The sequence below is a fragment of the Varanus komodoensis genome, unplaced genomic scaffold, assembly GCF_004798865.1.
Source record: "Varanus komodoensis strain SLA01 unplaced genomic scaffold, ASM479886v1 scaffold13_1, whole genome shotgun sequence".
In the NCBI taxonomy this organism is placed as follows: domain Eukaryota; kingdom Metazoa; phylum Chordata; class Lepidosauria; order Squamata; family Varanidae; genus Varanus; species Varanus komodoensis.
Genome location: NW_025335408.1, coordinates 8,242,779 through 8,262,895, shown reverse-complemented (window position 1 = coordinate 8,262,895; position 20,117 = coordinate 8,242,779). Strand labels below are relative to the sequence as shown.

The following is a 20,117-nucleotide window of genomic DNA, read 5'->3' as shown; positions in this document are numbered from 1 at the left end:
ATACCATCAATTACTAACCTTAATTGAAATCACAGTGCTCCAGTCTCTCTGCCAGCATGTTCAGAGGATGATGTATTAAGATATTTACAGTAAAGTAAACAATGCATAGTTGCAATGAAATGGAAAAATTTTCAGCTAATGGTGTTTGTCAATCCTTTGTCAATTTTTCTGCCTGCCACAGATGTTTTCTTAGCTGCTTCACAAAAACAGGAATCAACTAGCAGAGAAGAAAGACTTTCTCTCCCCCAGGAAAAGAGTACAAAGCCAAGTCTGTACACAGCAGATGCAAAAGAAAGTCCATCTGCTACCAGCTCACAACACCACATGGAGTTTTAAGATTTTATACTGTAGGTAGCCTAGCAGTGTTTATGTAGACACCATCAGAGTAAAAGGAGGGGGAAATGCTAGCCTCAGAGTGTTAGGCTAAAACTACAGCAACTAGCATCTCAATAATAGCTACCTCACTAGAATGAGTGAATCAAAGATTTGTTTGCAAGATTCACCCCCACCCCCACTATACACACACACTAGTTTCAAAAGCCAGCTCGTGTTCTACCAGTTACACCCTAGGCATGCATTGCACTAACTTTAAGTTTTATGGCCTTTAGTTCTGGAGAAAGACTACAGACGCTCATAGCTTTAAGCTGAATAGTGGCATGAGTGGACAGGCTTTAATAGCACACTGCCTACAACTTAGGCAAGGCAAAGCACTAGCATGGTTGAACAATACTTTTCAGACAATACTTAGCTAGAAACCACTCCTGCAACTGACTTACAGTATCTTTTAGCAGTTCCTTTTAGATTAATAACATCTGCCTCTACTTTTTGTAACACATTTAAATACTAAACAGAGGAGGGGAAGAAGTACTTAAAATAACTGCTTCTAATAGCCTTTAATACAGACATTTTGGATAAGTAATTACAGCAAATTTCACATTTCACCTTCAACCCCCGAGGCTACACTATTCTCCACCTCCTCTGAAATGAAGAGAAAGCATTTATTCTTTAGCACTCTGATAGAGAACAGTTTAATATTCTATGTTAGCTCCCCCCACCCCCACTTTGAATTAAAACTACTTGACTCGTCAAGGTATGTTCATAATATTTCCTTAAAAGGAAACTCCTGGTCTGGAGAGGTACACCTTTTATAAAACAACACATCCATGTTCACAATATGTGTTGGGCAGGCATATGCACATATATGTTGTAGAGATGTGATCACATGCTCAGTTGAGGCAAGGAGCATTAGCTTAATGATAATTGCATGTAAATCTTTTTGTTATACTTTACTTTTACATCTGTTACACAATGTAAAAAGGCTTTGCTTTCTTCCTTAAAGTATTTTTATTCCTTTCCCCCATACCTATCCAACTGTTCTCATTTTATTTCATATTAAAAAGCTGTAAATAGCATGTTCAAATGTAATCCAGAAGAAATAAAATGACTTTATTATTTACTACAAAGAAACATCCTTCTCACCAGCTTTATAGTTTCTTGAACAAAGAGCAAAATATATTTTCTAATAATAATTTCATCCCTTAAAGCAGTGTGATTCACACTTAACATTAGGTTTAAAAGCTTTAAAATCATTTACTCACAAAAGTTCCTATACTTACTATCTCTGACATTCAAAAACAATGTTATAAATATGTAAATTAATTTTTTAAAGTAAAATATTTGCATCTCCTTTCCTCCTCCAGGCTTTTGAACTTCTGAGGTCAACAAGGACAAACAATACCACTAGTGTCTCTTTGCAAAAAGCGGGGTTTGCTGTCTGCAAGCAATGGTATCATTTCCATAGCAACCCCCTAACTATTAATTTTCAATTAAAGCAGACACAAAGCGGACAGCCTGAGGCTGGCAGACAGTGTCAAGAGCCCATCTCTGTAGGCAACAGTTTCACACAGCTATCAAGCGATAGGTGTCTCTTCTACAAAGCTATATCAGAGGTACGTCAAGTTTGGCTGGTTAAAATGACATTAACCTTCAGCTCAAGCCTTCATATTTCTGACTTGACTTACACATTTATCATTATGACATACAGATCAAAATGTAAACAAAATAGATGTTTCCAAATCACATTTCTAAAAAGGGACATAATTTACTGATTACTGAGAAAACATGCACAGCGTTCCCCTTAAAATTGCAGGTTTCCTCCACTATCTCAGGATTTCCCACAATTAAGTACTTCATACAATCAAAATCAGCTCATGTTTTTGAGCAATTTACAGGACTCTATATAACATAATAATGGTAACTAACAAAGAACGGATGGGATAAATTAATGAAAATGATTTAGTAATGTATTTTTACAAATTTTACTTTCCAAGCACTTGCCGTACTCAGTCCACCACTGTTTTTTTTTAAATGTTGAAATGTATTTTCCTCCAACAAGAGCAGAATACTTGCATTTCTAAAGTGTGTTACAATTGCTTTCTCCAGAAATGGAGTGGGTATCTTTAAGCGAAGATTTTCTTTTTCTACTAGGAATCAAATTTATGCTGTAAATTTTTCAAGAATTCACTTGAATTGCCCAAACACACAGCTCCATCTTCCCAGTTTTGAACTGGGCCTTTCACAAGTGGGCCATATATACATGCAAGAGACTGGAACAGTAAAAAGCTCTCTCCAGCCACATATAGCCTAGACTAAAGGTTGTCACTGCTTGGGATATTTCACTCCAGGGTGCACAGAAACACCCGCTGGCACTGACAGGTATTATGTCACAGCCTGTTTTCTTCCAAACAAAAGATGACAGGCAATGCAAACTGTTTTCAAATGACAACTACCCATCAAATATGCTGCTCTAATTCTGAACCTTTTCTGCCCTTTCGCCTCCAGAAACAATTATGCAAAAGAACATATAACAGGTCAAGATCCTCCTCCCCCTTCCCCTCACACACTGTATGATCACAGCTGTAATCCCCTGGACAACTGTCAGCTTTTGCAACAGTTGGATGCCATCTCTACTTCAGCAGGATCTAGAAGCAAGGTTTCTGGTCAGCAGCCAAAGATAGCAGCCTATTAGTGATTCTTAAATCTTCAGAAGGAAGAGGGACCACTGAGCATAAGATGATCAAGTAGTGTGTAAACTCTATGTTAGTCCTACTGTATTTAAGCAATGGTGGATTTATTAATAAGGCATATAATGTATTTCATTTTGGAAGAAGAGAAAACCCCTTACAGAAAACACAAAAGGAATTTTATAGGAGAATATGAGTTTGAAAGGTCATGCAACAGTGTATTTATATCACAATGCTTGTAATTAATCCACTTTTAAAATAATTGCACAACTCATAGAACTGGGAAAATGGGAGAAAAGAATGCCAGAACATGTGAACATTCATGCTAATCATAATTTTCCCTTGCTTTAAGAATCACTAAATTTAACATTTGTGTAAGTTAAATATTTAATTAACAGTTAAAAACAGTTTAATTTAAAGCACTATGAACCACTAGTCTGGCAGAAAATATATGTAACCACTAATAATGTAACTGCAATTTTCAACTTGCTAAATATCAAATTTTTGTTTGGGGCCAGCACGGTAAAATATGACCTCTAATTTGAAGTTTTATTCTTGTACAGTTTGTGCAGGATATAAATATTTTACATTTATGGACTATCAGTCTATTAATTTAATTTACATTGAATAATAACTGAATCAAAAAACTTGGGTTTCCATCAGCCAGCAAACCAGAACTGGAATTTATGGTTTAAAATGGGTTTGAAAAGTGAGGCTTGTCTTACTGTTTAGTATGAAATCCAAACTGACAAATCATTGCTATGGTCATAACTCCACTTCTGGAGGCCCTGGCATCATGGAAAAAGGAGTACTGAGGGGATGAAAATTGAAAGCAGACAATAACTTGTATGTACATGTCTGTCTACCTGTACATTTTGAAGTTCAAACCATAGCTGGGGTTCTGTATTACCATTAGGGAAAATCACTGGTTTGACATGAATTGATATATCCCTTTTCCTGAAGTGTTGTTGCAATCTTGAGTAACACATACAGCTCTGAACCTATTTCTATCAAAAATGGCTATTTGTACATATATAGAGCATGATGTCAAAAGGTCAAATTATTTTGCATGTGCCAAATTTAAGAGCATTAGACTATTCAGTCCACTATTCTCACAAAAGAGCATTCCCAGCCAAACAGTTCCAATTCAGAATGTGAGATAAATGGGGTAGACAGGGAAGAGCTGACAGGTGACTCTGAAATCCAGTGTGATTAGACTGGCAGCAACTGAGAAACAAACCAGATTGAAGGGAGAAACTGTAGAATGTGTGGGAGGGGGATGAAATCCTAGACTGGCTGAGGTGGCATCAGGCCAAACAGGTGAACCAATAATGTGTCAAGATTCTGGCAAAAAGAAGGGAGAAGAGGGCCATTTCAGTTTGGAATCAACTCTTCACATGGGCAGACTATACTCCCACAGCCTGGGGACTGATGTATGCAACTTATTACCAGCTCTCACTGAAAATGCCATATATCACAACAAAATCATTAAGCTCCAAGAAAGGGCTATATTTTATGGGCTTTTGTTTTGATTTGGTGGAAAGGAAATGTGATCATGACAAAAGGCTGACCAAATAACCATATTCTTATACATTTTCAGGTTGCATCTAAATATCACCTGTTCAAATGTTAGGGCCTCAATCTATTGTGTTATAGGAGACTGGCATTTATTTTTACAGTGTTGTAACATCAGTATTTTGGCTGTCCAAAGAACACAGCAAATCTATTTACACAGATAATGCAGTAATTCCCAACCAAAAAGTAAATGATTAAAGTGAACATGGACATGAGTAAATATGAAAAAGTTTTCCAATACTAAGTTGATCTGTATTATGATTTCCTCCCCAAAAGAGACATACATTCAACATTGCCAAACCATATAGGTAAGGGAAGTATTAATAGTGTAACACCTCAACAGGTAGTTAATTTAAACTCTTACCAAAAAATGTTGTCGCATCCAATAAATAGAAAACAAACGTTTTTGCTTAATACATCATAGTCTATCCTCTGTTGAAATTTCTGCAACAACTATGAAAACAAAAATCAAAAATAGAACAGTCCAGCTCCCTATCCCATTACTATTTAACACTGTTGTATATCGTATTTAATCATCCACAGTTTACGTGTTTATATATGAAATATGTAGGTTAAGATAGTTGATCAACCAGAATAAGTGCTTTCAATAGCAAAAAAGACTCTGAAGTTGTAAAAGTGGCATGGTCATTCCTGTATTTTAACAAATATTGTAATTTTAAGTATTGCTATTCAGCCATAGCAGGGAAATTCTATCTGGCAAACAAGCCAAGAATCTCAAAACACATCATCAGCATCCATCAATTGATTCAAGGTAAAAATCAACTTATCCATTCAAGTCCACCACATGGATGTTTTCTTACTGCTTTTTAAAGTTGGGGTTCCCCAAACAGTCAATTTAGCATGAGAGAATGGATCATATTGTATTATATGCTGTTATATAATATTATATGCTACACTTCTCTAACTTCTGCAATTGTTGGTGAAATCTTACTCATTTCAGTGTGCCAAGAATCTAATGAAGATCCAAACATAAACACTCTAAAACTGACTAAAATTCTAATCTAAGTGCCAATGACCAAAATTTAATACTGATAGATAAATAAGCCTATGATAAAAGGTAAAATCTGGAGGGCCAAACCCTGAATTAACTGGAAGTTTCATTTGTTTTAAGAAATTTCTTTGGCATTCCTCTGTGTTGCTGAGGAATGCCAAAGAAATTTACAGAACAGAACACTGCATTTTTTAAAATACTTATCAAAACAGGTATTTTCAGATAAACAGAAAAAACCTAGTTATAATATTCATCTAAAGTGTATTAACCTCAACATCTGCAATATCTACCAATATTATATTCCACACAATATCATTAATCAGCTTATTCAAATTGAGCTTGATCATTTGAGATGTAGCTTGGGAGCCATCCAAACTGACCATTAGGTAACATGCTAAGAAATCTCTAGTTGGCATCAATTCAAACTTTAACACTTAAGAGAATAGCAAACAAATCACAGAAAGTATAGATCACCTGCATCAAAGCTGGAACAACTGCAGTTATGAGATAAATGGTAAATCGATCTTAAAGAATAATTTTGAATTCTAAACAATTATACACACAACTGTGAATACTATTATCCTAATACCACGCTAGGAGTTTCAAATTAAGTCAAATGTCAATAGAAAAAAGCGGCCATTCTGGTTTGGTGCCTCTCCCAAGCATTACAAAAAGAAAACATGTTTACAGTGTCATATAATTTCTTTTTTCCATTGCAGTCCCCCTCCCCCACTCCCCAACACACTGTTGCACAAAACAAGCCTGTACTGACACAGTTGCAGTAGTTGGGAGGTGTGTGTGTGTGTGTGTACTCGGGGATACTTAATGCCTGGAGAAGGGAAAAGGGAAAGTAGATCCCAAGAGTTTCTTAGGCTCTCCTAAGAAGGAAGAGCCAGCTTTTACATTATTTTATTGATAGTTTTGTATTTTATCATTTATATACGAACATGTTTTGAGCAAAAATAAAATAAATTCCTCTGATCTGTTGATTTAATTTCTTTGCATATTTGTAAATCTTTAAGAACTCTGTTACATCATCATCATCATCATCATCATCTTGTGGCAGAGTGTTATGTTAAAAATATTGTTGCTTATCATCACAGTCTGAGAGGCAGGGGAGTAAGAACTTAAAGAAAGGTTCGCTTGTCTTCATGATGCACTACTGCTCAAAAAGAACTGTTTCACTTCTTGTGAAAAAGCACTGCACAATACAAGTGAAAGTAAAACCAATAGTGTATTTCAGCTTTCTCAAACTTTTAACATGTGTGCAAGCTTCTGTAGAACCTACCTGTTCTAGCATTGTGCAAAATCTTTCATTAGTACCTTTAGGATAACATTGGTTAGCAGGCTTTTACATTGTGTTTAGTATGTCAGATCAAGCCCTGTGAGCTTTGTGATTGGACAAAGGAAAAGGTCTAAGTACTTGCTGTTTATATTCATGGAAAAAGTCTCAGACTTCTTCATCACATATTGTAGCATTGGAGAGGGGACTGCAAGATTTTTTGTCAAAACTTCTGCTTGATGCAGGAAGCCCAATATTAGAGCATCCTCGACAGGTGGCTGTCCAATTTCTGCTTGAAGAATTCTAGCATAAGAGCTGTTACCAAACCCCCAAGTAATTGGTTTTATTGTCAAATTGTTGTTACGAGTTAGAAACATGCAGAAACCATTGATACAAAAATATCAGAGAATGAAAGGTACATATATAATTTCACAGAGTGGGAAACATTGTGGCTAAGAGTGAGAAAACTGAAGCCCTACTTCGATAATATTCTAACTGCTTACAATCACCATAATAGGGCAGTATCAAGTAACCCTGGGCCCTGACATCAGGTCACAAAATTCTTCTGTCCATAAACATATTGTTCCTGCAGAATATACAAATACAGCTGTCCAGGTTTCTGTGCTTCATGGAATCCCATCCATCGCAGACTTTGGCTGTGCAGTGCGGTGCATGTCGACACTTGCAGGTTGAGGCACATTGTGACATGCTATTAGGGGCAAGGCTGCTTGGGATGACATTTTGCCAGGTCTCATGTATGTTAGAATAATGCCTGAATGGAGCTTGGGTGCCATCAACATCTATAAGATGTTGCATGTGGAGATGAGGTCCAGATTACTCAGAATACAGTATCCCCAGATAGATAGTTCAGATTTGGAATGTAAGATAAATGGGGTAGAAGAGGAGAAATGGGCACATGACAGAAAAGTCAATGTTAATGAGCAAGATTAGACAGGCAGTTACAGAGAACAAAACCATCTTGGGAATAGTGGGGCAGAGATTGTAAAATTGTGGGCAGGGAGGATGAATTCCTAGACTCAGTGAGACAGTGCCAGGCCAAATGGGCAGACCAATTAGGTAATGCCAGTCATTCCCACTGCTTGGCCTGTAAGCAGCATGAAACACCCTGAGGTTGGGGGTGAGATTCTAGGAAAAGGAAGGGAAGAAAAGGGTCACTTGGAAGGGGTAACAGGTATCTTGGAATCAACTCTTCACATGGGCAGAAGCTATTCCCACAAATCAGAGGGATTGTTACTTTAGTGTATGCAACGTGTTTTCTTACGGAAAGTACCATGTATCACAGCAAAACCTGTTAAGGTGTCAATAAAAGGCTGAATGTTATGAGCTTTCATTTTAGTCCGCTGGAAAGGGAAAAAAAGGGGGTGGGAAGAAATGTGCTCATGAGGATGCATGGGTTGGGAAGAACTATCTGTCCTGCTGTGGCATGTTGTTAAGAGACTTCCTTGCTGGACAGAAGAATCCTCATATTGTTCTCTCTTTTGATGCTGCACAGGCTAAATAGCCTCCTGATATTCCTCTTCCCTCTTCATTCAAATAGTGCTCCAAGACATATAATAAGCAGGAGTTATAACACAGCAATGGAGACAATTGTCCTGTCCTTGCTATCTCCAAGACAGCCAAAACTAGTCATACACATGCTAGTCATAATGGGTAAAAGGGAGCTTGATGATTAAGACATTACCAGTGATTTCACCCATCTCTCCAAAGTTTGTAAAGTCAGTTTTGGTATACAAGTGCTATTTCTGATGTTGCAAATTCAAAGCTTTCATAGGGTTTACATTACTATTTGAATAAGGCTTGTCTCGGGCTGGAACTCCCACCTCTGAATAGGAGTCGTAAAATACAAAATAGAATTAAGAATACCAAAGCTGAAAACAAACACACAAGTAACATTCCTATTAAAATATATCATTTTCAAATATTTTTCACAATATTATAAAACAATTCTACAATACTGTTTGTTGTAGAAATTCCTCAGTAATTTCTAGACTAATACTTATAACTCAAAACTTTCTGACTTAAACTCTTCATTCCTGTTTTGAAAAGAAGTACACAAAAACAGAATTAAGAATGCATTTCCTTCCATTCACCCAATTGCTTGGAGAGCCTTCTTTTGATAAACAATATACTTGTTATGTTATCCTAAGGTTTCAAGCAGTTTTGTTAATCTTGTTTGGTCACTATAGATAGTCTAAGACACACAGTCACAATCATAGAGATTAGATTGACAAGTGACATCACTATAAGATGCAGAATACTTGGCTCAACAATTCTGCAAGTGAGAAGGATCTTGGGGTTGTTATGTATCACAAGCTGAATACAAGCCAACAATGTGATGAAGCTGCAAAAAGGGCAATGCTATTTTGGGATGCATTAATAAAAGTATCACTTCCAGATCACATGCAGTAATAGCTCCCCTATACTCAGCACTCCACAGACCTCATCTGTAGTACTGTGTCCAGTTCTGGGCACCACAGTTTAAGAAAGATGAAAACAAGCTGGAAAGGATTCAGTGCCACATAATGATGACACCAAGCCTTTTCTTTCTAACATTTTCCATACAATTCCATCTTTGGTATTTTTACATGGATTATTTGCATATGCATCTAAATCACAATTAAGATCTTTGCTCAAATTGGAATCTAAATGATGGCAGCAGCAACAAACTCCATAAACATTTCATTAAACTTACCTGAAAAATTAAGTACATCTCTTGTAATGGCGTATTTCATGCTGCCACTAGCATACTATTAAATAGTACAAAACCAGGTGTAGTTATCTGTTGCTATATAGTAGAGCACTTAAATTACACGATCCTTAAAAGTGGTGCTGTTTGATACTGGGCAGAAAGCTTCCACCTACCACCAAACCAAAGTGGCCCACTGCAAAGTCTTCTGCACAAATTCTATAGTATGTATACCAATAAATACAGGTGTTGATTAATTGATGCTGAGGTGCAGAACCCATGATCCACCAATAAAAGTGCCCCCCTCCATGGAAGTCCTCGCCCATTCTAAACACTGCTGCTTAATCTCCCCTCCCCCATCCCCAGGAACGAATGCCAATTTCTGCATCGCCCTTCCAACCTGGCAGCAAGGAAAGGGTTTTCCTGATCCCCCCACCCCACAACTTTAATGGAATGGCCATCACATCCCATAAAATCAATACATCCAAGTTTACCTAAGCCACTCAGTTTTCAGCCATATTACTAATCTCTCTGAAATGTACTAATTTAAGGTACTGTAAAAATTATCTTCATTTCTACTGATAATGGAGTAGAGAAATTCCTGAAGGGCAGTTACTGGGCTGCAGCTGAAGGTGATGCTGACAGAGGATCTTTCACAGATAATGGCAGTGATGCTCAAGCCAACACTGGTTAGTACTGCGCAGAAGGATGTGGTAATACATTTCTGAATTTTCCTTCACTTTGAAAACCCTATGATGAAGCAATCCAAAATGAAACAAGTGATCTTGCCAGCAAATGAGACCCCTAGGTTGAAAGGTACTCAACAAGCTATTGAGAAAGAGCATAGGACAAGTACAATTACCATGGTCACTAATGGCCTAAATACATAAAAGTCAAAAGGAAGTCTAGGGGCTGACATGCACAGAGGTGAAAGGAAAAATCTGAAGCTGAACAACACATACAATTAGAACATGAAATGTGAAAAATATGAAGAAAGGCAAACTGAAAACCATAAAGCTGGAAATGGAATGGTTAAACATTGCAGTCCTCCATGTGCTCAAATTAAACTGGACTGGAAGGGGACATATTTGGTTAGACAAACAATGCTAAATTCAGAAGAAATGGAACAGCTCTAATACTGAGGCAAGAAATATTAGGCAATGAGGAGCTATAATAAAAAATCCAACCAAATATTATCAATGAAAATTTGTGGAAAACCTATCAATATAACAATCATTCTAGTCTATGCTCCAACAGCAGATGCTGAAGACGAAGAAATTGAAAAGTTTTATGTAGGTGTTCAAGAGGAAATTGATAACGCACCAAAACAAGACATGCTGCTAATCCTAGGTGACTGAAATGCAAAAGTAGGAAACAAAGCAGAACTTGATGTTATATGACAATTTGGCCTGAGAGTGAGAAATAAAGTGGGAGAATGACTTGTAGACTTTTGTTAAGCCAACAAATTGTTCACTGAAAACACATACTTCAAGCAACAGCTCAGAGAATTGTATACATGGACTTCACCAGCTGGCCGAAACAGAAATCAAATAGATTATGTTAACTGGAAGCAGAAGGTGGGGAAATTTTTTATACTCTTGTTGCCAAAACAACACCAGGAGCAGACTATAGTACGATGACCATCGGTTCATCTCAAAAATCAGAATCAAGCTAAAGAGGATCACTAACAGAAACACAGAGTCCAAATGAAGAATTTAAAGCCCACATGAAGAATTTATTTGCATTGCTCAACCGTGGACTAAAACCAAACACATTATTAGGGAAGTATGCAAAAAAAAAAAAAAAAAAATTCTGTAGCAAAAAGAAAGAGGGAAGACAAAAACAAAAACTCCACAATTGCTAAAGACAACTAAAAAGCAAAAGGTGATGGAAATAGGTTTTCAGCAACTATCATGTAGAAACAAAAAGAACTATTACAATGATCAGTGCAAAGAAATATAAGTGAGCAACAAAACAGGAAAAACAAGAGCCCTCTTCCCAAAGCTCCAAGAAGTCAAATTCAGACTTAGATTAAAAATGCTAAAAGACAAATAAGGGAACATACTACCTGTCCAGGATAAAATAAAGAAAAGGTGGGAAGAATATACAGAAGAACTATACAGAAGAGATGAAAGGATGACAAACTTCTTCGAAACAGAATCCTATGAAGAAGATCCTACTGTATTACAAAGTGAAGTGAAAGCTGCTCTGAAACCACTTGCTAAGAATAAAGGAGCTGGAATAGATAGGATACCTGTGGAACTATTGCAAGCTGTGGAAAATGAATCAGTCCAAATACTAACAATAATATGAGAACAAATATGGAAAACAATGGTCCTAAGACTGGAAATGTTCAATATAATTTCCAATCCCAAAGAAAGGAGATGCGAAAGAATATAGCAACCATAGGACCATTGCATTAATCTCCCATGCAAGTGAAGTGATGCTCAAAAGAGTTACTACCATGTATGGAGCAAGAAATGCCTAATATTTGAGCTGAATTCCAAAAAAGAAGCAGCATTTATTGCAAATATATGTTGGCTACTGGAGCTTACCAAAGCATTTCAGAAAAAGATCAGTCTATACTTTATGGACTACAGCAAAGCCTTTGACTGTGTGGATCATGAGAATCTGTAGATGGTCTTGAAAGAAATGAGTGTCCTTCAGCACTAGACTGTCCTGATGGGTAACCTGTATTATGGACAAGAAGATACTGTTAGAACAGAATATGGAGAAAGAGAACGGTTTTCCATAGGAAAAGGTGCCAGACAAAGATGCAATTTATCTCCCTATCTGTTCAATCTGTACACATAACATATTATAAGGAAAGCTGGATTAGAATCAGAGGAAGGAGTGAAAATTGGTGGCAGAAACTTCATTAATTTAAGATATGCAGATGATAGCGTAGTACTGGCAGAAAGCAGCAATGACTTGAAAACACTCAAAGAAGAAGAAAGTGCTAAAAAGAGGGCTGCAGTTGAATATTAAAAAAAAACAAAACAGAACTTTACTGTTAATAATGCCAAAATGGGAATTGTGAAATATCTCACATACCTTGTCTCAGTCCTTAATTCAAAGGGAGACTGCATCCAAGAAATTTGAAGACTCTGAGACTTGGAAGGGCAGCAATGAGGAACTAGAAAAAATCATCAGGTGTAAGTACATTTCATTGGAGAGCAAGGCCAAGGTCATCCATCCTGTTGAATGCCCAATCACAATGTATGGGTGTGAAAACTCAACAGTGAAGAAAGTTGATACATTCGAAACAGTGTGCCTGGGAAGAACTTTGAAAATATCCTGGACCAACAGAAAGACAAACAATTGGGTCTTAGATCAAATCAAGCCAGATCTTTTCCTAAGAGCAAAAATGACAAATATATCAGACATATCATGAGAAGGTAAGACTCACTGGAGGAGACTATCATGCTGGCAAAAGTTGAAGGCAGAAGAAGAAAAGGAAGACCAAATATCAGATGGACTGAATCCATAAAGGAAGTCCTAGCTTTAAACTTAGAAATACCTAGCTGGGCTGTTGCAGACAGGCCATTTTGCAGGGCTTTCATTCATGGAATCACAGACGACTTGACAATGATGCCACAACTCTCTGCAAAACAAAAACTCTTCAGAATTCTACACTGGCTCATTCTGGGTTTATGAAAAAATAAGTACTTCAGATATTGTGTGACTGGGCCAGACCAAATCTATGTTTGTTATAGGTAATGTAGATAATCTCTACCTCCACCACAACTCACACGGATATCTTGTCCACAAAACCATATTCAGTCATCTAGATAAAGTGCCTGGAAAAGGATGCTGGGGCACTAGTAGGAATTGGCACCAGTAGGAAGTCCATGGCCCCAGTCACCTCTCCTCCACACTCCAGCACATCTTTTCTCCTGTGTCTCTAGTAATACTATGGCTCCCCAGACGACAGTGGGAGATAATGGTATTGGGCCCTAAGTGACATAATTTAGGCCACTTAACATATCCTATATCCAGATTTTGATTACTGATCATGACACATTTCTTATATACCTTTAGGATTACTGTTGAAATACTTTGGTAACCTAATGAGAAGGAAGGACTCACTGGAGAAGAGCCTAATGCTGGGAACAATTGACGGCAAAAGAAGGGGGCGGCAGAGAATGAGGTGGTTAGATGGAGTCACTGAAGCAATCGGTATGAGCTTAGGTGGACTCCGGGGAATGGTAGAGGACAGGAGAGCATGGAGGAATGTTGTCCATGGTGTAGTGATGGGTTGGATGCAACTTTGCTAAACAACAACAAAGATTACAGTACATTGATTAAACTTCTAGTTATTTTTAAAGACATGCAAGCATGAACTGGAAAAGAAATGACACCTACCTGCAAATGTTCAGACTAGAAAAGATCTGAATGACATGTGTACATTTTTTCAGTACTGCAACAAGGTACATGTACTTTGTACTCTGGTATTTGAATTCAACTACAGTGGTCTTGCATGATATTTGAGTGTAAGTATAATCCTTAAGTTGCAATTCATGCAACTTTCAGCTCCATCAAGTTTAATGGGAGAGTTTTATAAAATTGCAAAATTTTCCTGTTGCAATAGGGAGAACTTTAAAATGGTTGTCTTTGGCTGGATTGTGCCCTCCTATACTTGAAAAATGAGTAAAGAAAAAGCAAGGTATGTACAAATGGCTTGGAAAACTGAAATTCAAATGCATATTCTTCTATCTGCTGGCCAAAGAAACATTCCTTAAGGCTGTGTTGTGCAAATGAATGGAATTATATTGTAAAATCAGTTATCGAAGTAAATAACCTGGCTTTGTCCCGTTTGGACAGTTAATGATAAGATTCCTTTTCCAATAAGTATATGCCTAAAACCCATATGAACTGAGTTCCCCAAAAACAAATGCTATGAGCTCCCTCTGCAGGTTCTGCATATTTAAGTAACTGAAGAATACTGCTCTTAGAGTTGTTTTGAAGTTTACTGTTTTAGAATGTCAATTTAGCAAGGTCCTGATGATATGCGGAAAGAGAAATGTTTTGACAGGATTTGGCAACAGAATATTAGACATAGCTATTGCTATTGTTCTAAAAACTAGAAATTCTAGCCACACATAAGCAGGTGTCTTTAATTTAAGCCACTGGAGTGGCACCTGTTTACAAAAAGTGTAAGAAACTTAGCAAGTTTAACTTTTTTCCTTAAGTGTAAGAAATTTTATGATCAATAATGATAAAAGGAATGCAAGGACCATTTCATTTTCTTTAAGACTTGTAATGAATTGAGGAAAATGAGCAATTTTAAGCTCTCTAATTTTAAATAGCAACATATGTAAGGCTACTTCCATGCAAATAAATTCTGTTGCAGTGGTACAGAGTTCAGATCATTTATCTTATGCACAGAAAACCCTATGCAGACATTAACATTGAGCATAAAGTCTGAGAGGGTGTATGAGAAGGATGCATGCTAACCCTCTCCTCCAACACCCCATTGACTCAACCCCTAACATCCCTATGCTGAGCGGCAAGGTCAGTATTCACCTGAATACACTTAGAACTCTGCCTGTCACAGAAGCCCTAATAACCAATCTTCCTGCTTATGGAATTCTAAGTACCTTCAGCTGAACACATTTTAAATCACTCTTAAGAGCTCAATGTGGGGAGGTTATGGCCATGCAGCTGGTGCACATGGGTGACTCTGGAAACAGGGATGACAAGTATACCCCTGCACTCCTTCCATGCCTTGTATCTTCATGTGTTCTTTGATCTGTCCTTCCAAACCAGGTTTCCCTGGAATTCCAGGGTCCCACAAAAGGTCACTGTAGGTTCTCTAGGTGTATAAACACTGTAGGTGTTTATAATATAAGCCCACTCACATAAGTTATTTGATCATTTCAGTAATCTTAAAAGCATGGTAATAATTAATGATTAAATTAATTGGAAACAGGTGAGGCAAAACAAATAAATAGGGCATTGTTAGGATTTTTCATTCAGAGCTTTGCTGAGACATGATTTTTAATGCAGGGGTTCTCTGAAATATGAAAATTAGTTCAAGAGTTCCTCAAAGGTAAAAAGGTTAAGCAAGGTTGGCCTAGATAGTACTAAAATGTTGCCCAAAACACAGACTTGTTCACCCTTATATAACCCCTTCACTGGCAGCAGAGGATGAATGCAAGTTATCATTTGCCAAGCAGTGATTTATGGGAAACATGTATCCACAAATGAAGCCAGACTGGAAGAAATACTTACCACTGGCACAATATAGGGGGAAAAGCGTGCTAAAGCAAATGCTTTTCTATGCGTCTACTGTCTTTGAAGAAGTATACCAGCAGCGTTATCAGGACTTGCCCCATTCTAAGAATTCCTTTGTCCCAAACCATTTCAAAAAGCTATTACGTTACTTGGGCCGTGGCAGCTCCAATCAAACTATCAGGACAAAAATGATTAAGTAGTGACAAAATTTTATTTCAGCATGTGACCAACTGATTGCCTATGTGCCATCAAAGTCTCAGGAAAAGCTTATTAAACCAACCAGGAAACAGTAAAATACATGGAAATATTTGCCCAATAACATGATAAACAATCCACTGGAGGGCATATTAATGATAAACTCATAAAAAGGTTGCTTGAAAGGGGGGAGGTCAAAAAATGAACTATAAATGGACTAGAAAATGATCAGGTTCAGTTGTTCAGTATAGTCCATTTTTTCAACAGCTGATAAAGAACTCAGCTTGAAAGAACTCAGTTTGTGATTTTTATTTTTCGAAGATAATTCTTTGCTCAAGCAGAGATAATCTTTATTTTTCATTATTGTGGTCATTAATTTCATATTCCTGTATAATAATTTACTGAAGTACTAGGGCCCTGCTAGAAAAAAAAGTTGGTTAAACCATCTGTTTCTAACCCATCAGAAATCCCAAGGAGGTTTCCAATACAAATGCAAAATAAATATAGAATAAAAACAGTATTAATACTCTTTCACTCCTCTCATGATGCACCATGCAGTTCAAAAGGCTATGGAACAGTGCCCCATTCAACTCTGTTTCGTGCCCATTCCAAGAAAGAACATGGCATTCTCCTGTAATGATGGTAAAATGGTGGATAGCTGGAATTTTGATAAACATTTTCAACTCCATCCTAAGATTTACCTAACATCTACCTGGCTTATTAAGAATTAGCATGATGTGAAGAGTTCTTATTTCAAATGTTCAAGTGCTGGTTTCAAGATAATGTCTGAGTTACTTCCTGATGCATTGGACCAAATTAAAGACTTAATTCAGTGGTGAATGGTGCTCTAAAACTCTAGTGTTCCCAGCAATTGGCATTTGGGAAACTATGTTGCAGCAGAATCAAATATGGAAAGCAACAAACACAAAAATTTACATTACAGAGTCTTGATTCTTGAAACGGAAAGCCATCTATTGCACCACCTATTATCATCAGTAGTAGCAGTAGGAACCTTTATTGGCATAAGAATACAATATAATACATGCATAAATCCACACAATTTGACAGCAACACTAATGGGCACTAGAGCAACTCTTGCTCTCCCACAGAAAGGCTGCTGTTTTCTCCACTTTCCTGGTATGACCGACCTCTCATATTTATCAGAACTGAACCCAGAAACTTGGTGTGCAACTCCTCAAAAAGTGAACAGTCCAAAAGCATGTATATTGTTTCCATGCCTCGCCCATATTGACTGTGCCTTTCAATATATGGCACCCCCTTAAATCTTCCTGAAATTAAGGTGGATGACCATCTATTATAAAAAGCTATTAGACTGAAACCTTACTAAGATACATAAAGATCAAGGCTCCTGAAGCCTGCAAAGGCATTCACGAGACAGAAAGAAATATTTCAAAGGCCTTCCATATTAACCAAACAGCAACATGAATTCAGTAGGTAATGTTGCACACCATTTACTCACACTTGTATAATCCACCATCCCCCACCCCACACATTTTGAAATTATACAGGACAGCATTACCCTCTTAGAGGCTACTATCCTGAAACAGCAAACTTTTGTTTGTTTCTTTTACCACACATACTGTTTTACAGATCCTCATGACAACACTTTGAGATAGCTATTTAAAGTTCCTATTTCACAGATGTGCAACTAGCATGCAAAGTTGCCCAAAGAATCCAGCAAGCCCTGACTGTTAACCAAAAAACAAAAACAAAGATAAAAATAATTTTAAAATAATATATATTTTCATTTGAAAATGAAAACCAGAAATAATTCAAAACTCTCAGCTTAAACTAATTCAAACTACACACCCAAAAGCATTAAACTAATTTCTACTAACTTACCAAAGCAACTTTTAAATTCTCAAAACATTTAGCCTATAGTATTCAAAGTAAAATAGAAAGGAGAAAACAGTGCAGCAGCCACTATTTCACCCCTATTCTGAAAAAGCACTTTTACTGTGCCATCTATATGTCCCTCTTTAGATCAAAATTTTAGTCAGGTGGTGGACAGGAATGGCTGTTGCAGGGACCTGTTAGACAATGCCTACAGTATCAGTGGTGATGCATGGTTTCCCAGCAACCATGAAAAAACTTTTTCTCATTTAAAAGTAAAAGACAATGGAAAATATGAATTCTAAACATCTGCAGCAAGATTCAAAATAACTTTAGGTGCGATCTTATGCAAATCTAGACAGAAGAAGTACAATTTCCAGCAGTCTTTAGACACTTATGTTAGATGGTTTATGCTGTGAGTTATAGGATCTTTTTCTGTCTAAATATAGAAACATAGCAAAAGAGCAAGTCAGAAGGGGTCTCCCAGACCATCTAGTCGGATCCCTGGCTCCAGCTGGCTCCACTCATGACATACACACGGGATTGTGCTTTTAGTCACATTCACATTGATTTCAGTGGGAACAGTTACTCATATGGCTATTTTTTCATTTTGATTTCAGTAAAGCATAACTGCCACTAACATAATTTGAATCTGGTCCTATGTCTTTTAAGAATAAGCACACCTAGGGCCACTTAGTAAAGCACAGCATTTACTACACAGTTCTCAAAGATTTTACGATGACTATTTTTAGCAGGTGAAGATTGGATTTCTCTACCCAGCTATATCTCTTAGTGCAATATTAAACAAGAAAAAAGGCACTGCTTACACAGCACTATTTCATCATTTAAATATACAGGTATATAATTTGATCAATCCAGCACATTCAAGATCATTTTCTTATATTTCAACCCTACAACCTACTTGATAGGCTTTATTAATAGTACTGAGAAGCAGAAAGTAGATTTTTAGAGGTGAAGTCTTTCTTGTCTGTTGCAGCCAATAAACATACAAATCTTGTGATACTTTAAGCACTAACCAATTTAGTGCTTAAAGTAAATTGTGGCATAAGTTTTCATGGATTACAGTCTACTTCATCTGATGTATAAAGGGTTACCCTGAATTATAGGCATAAATTTGCAGAAGAATTATAGACAGTTGTTGAGTGCATACATCCTGCCTATAACTATGCCAGGTGAGTTCTTCATGAAAAAAGCCATGGTATAGCTTGGAGATCATCAGGCTCACCATGGGCTTTCTTCCACTTTCCCTCCAACAAGTACACAAAGGGGCTGCCCACTGTGATCACAAGCTCTTTTCTATTCACTGCTGTTTATTTTTCCCCTTCCTCATTTTTCTGAGATTACTTTTTGCCATTTCCAAGTTAACATCCAGTGACAGCCCCTCTAAAGTGCCCAAGTGGCACACTGGAAGGATTATCACTGGCTTGCTATGCACGTGTTATGTTTCTGATTCTTCAAAAAAATAAGTAGTGTGGTTTTGTAAGTGTGCACTTCCAGAGGTCCTAATTAGGCAATCTCATCTGAGCAATCTCTGGGCTTTTGTCAAAGTCCAACAAGTACCCACTGTGGTTTATTTTTTGCTTTTGCGCGACAGCTATCAAAAGATTGGTTATCAAGATGAATTAAAGAGGTACAAAGGAAAGGAATGGCCAGTACATAATACCCTTTTCAGCATGTTCAACTCTTTTTTTTAAATTTCTAACCTGGCTCTTCTTAGTGACTTAATCTCTTCTACTGCAGATGTTCAGGAAAGTAGAAATGTGTGAGCCACATTAAATATAGATGATGTTCAAACATAATGCCAAACCATTTTGAAGCTTGCTTGTTGTTATGTGTGAATCCAGGAAGCATGGTGCAGTGCAGTCCATTCTGTTACCTTGAATCACTACAGCAAGCCAATGGTCTGTTCTAAGATTTCTGTTTCCACGTTGCTTGTTGTTAAAAGAGATTTACATTTATTTTCTACAGCAAGTTTGGTGTCAAAAGCAGCAGGCATTTCAGCTGCCTTTTTCCACTGCCCGGTTCACCTAGCAAGCCCATGAAGCGGACAGGGTATTGACTGACTGTCTCTACTCTCCCTGTCTTTCCTCCTGGCATGCGACTGCGATGCCTGGCCCTCTGTCATGCTGACTTGCTGAGAAGCTTTCTTGCCCACTTCTCATGGCAATGCCACAATATTGCCTCACAAAGTCCAGCCTCAGATGAGGTCTC

The 20,117-nt window shown here is 37.4% G+C and overlaps 1 protein-coding gene across 7 annotated transcripts in view; it reads right to left on the bottom strand.

The window, feature by feature from the left end:
• Positions 1-20,117, bottom strand: part of FOXP2 (forkhead box P2) — a 502,958-nt gene that overhangs the window by 246,634 nt on the left and 236,207 nt on the right. The window contains exon 1 of one of the 7 annotated variants that reach the window (XM_044423003.1): positions 12,654-12,701. The exons of the other annotated variants lie outside the window; for them this stretch is intronic. The gene's annotated coding sequence lies outside the window, so the exon portion shown is untranslated. Of the gene's footprint in view, positions 1-12,653; positions 12,702-20,117 lie in introns of those variants that run through there. 7 annotated transcript variants of the gene reach the window in all.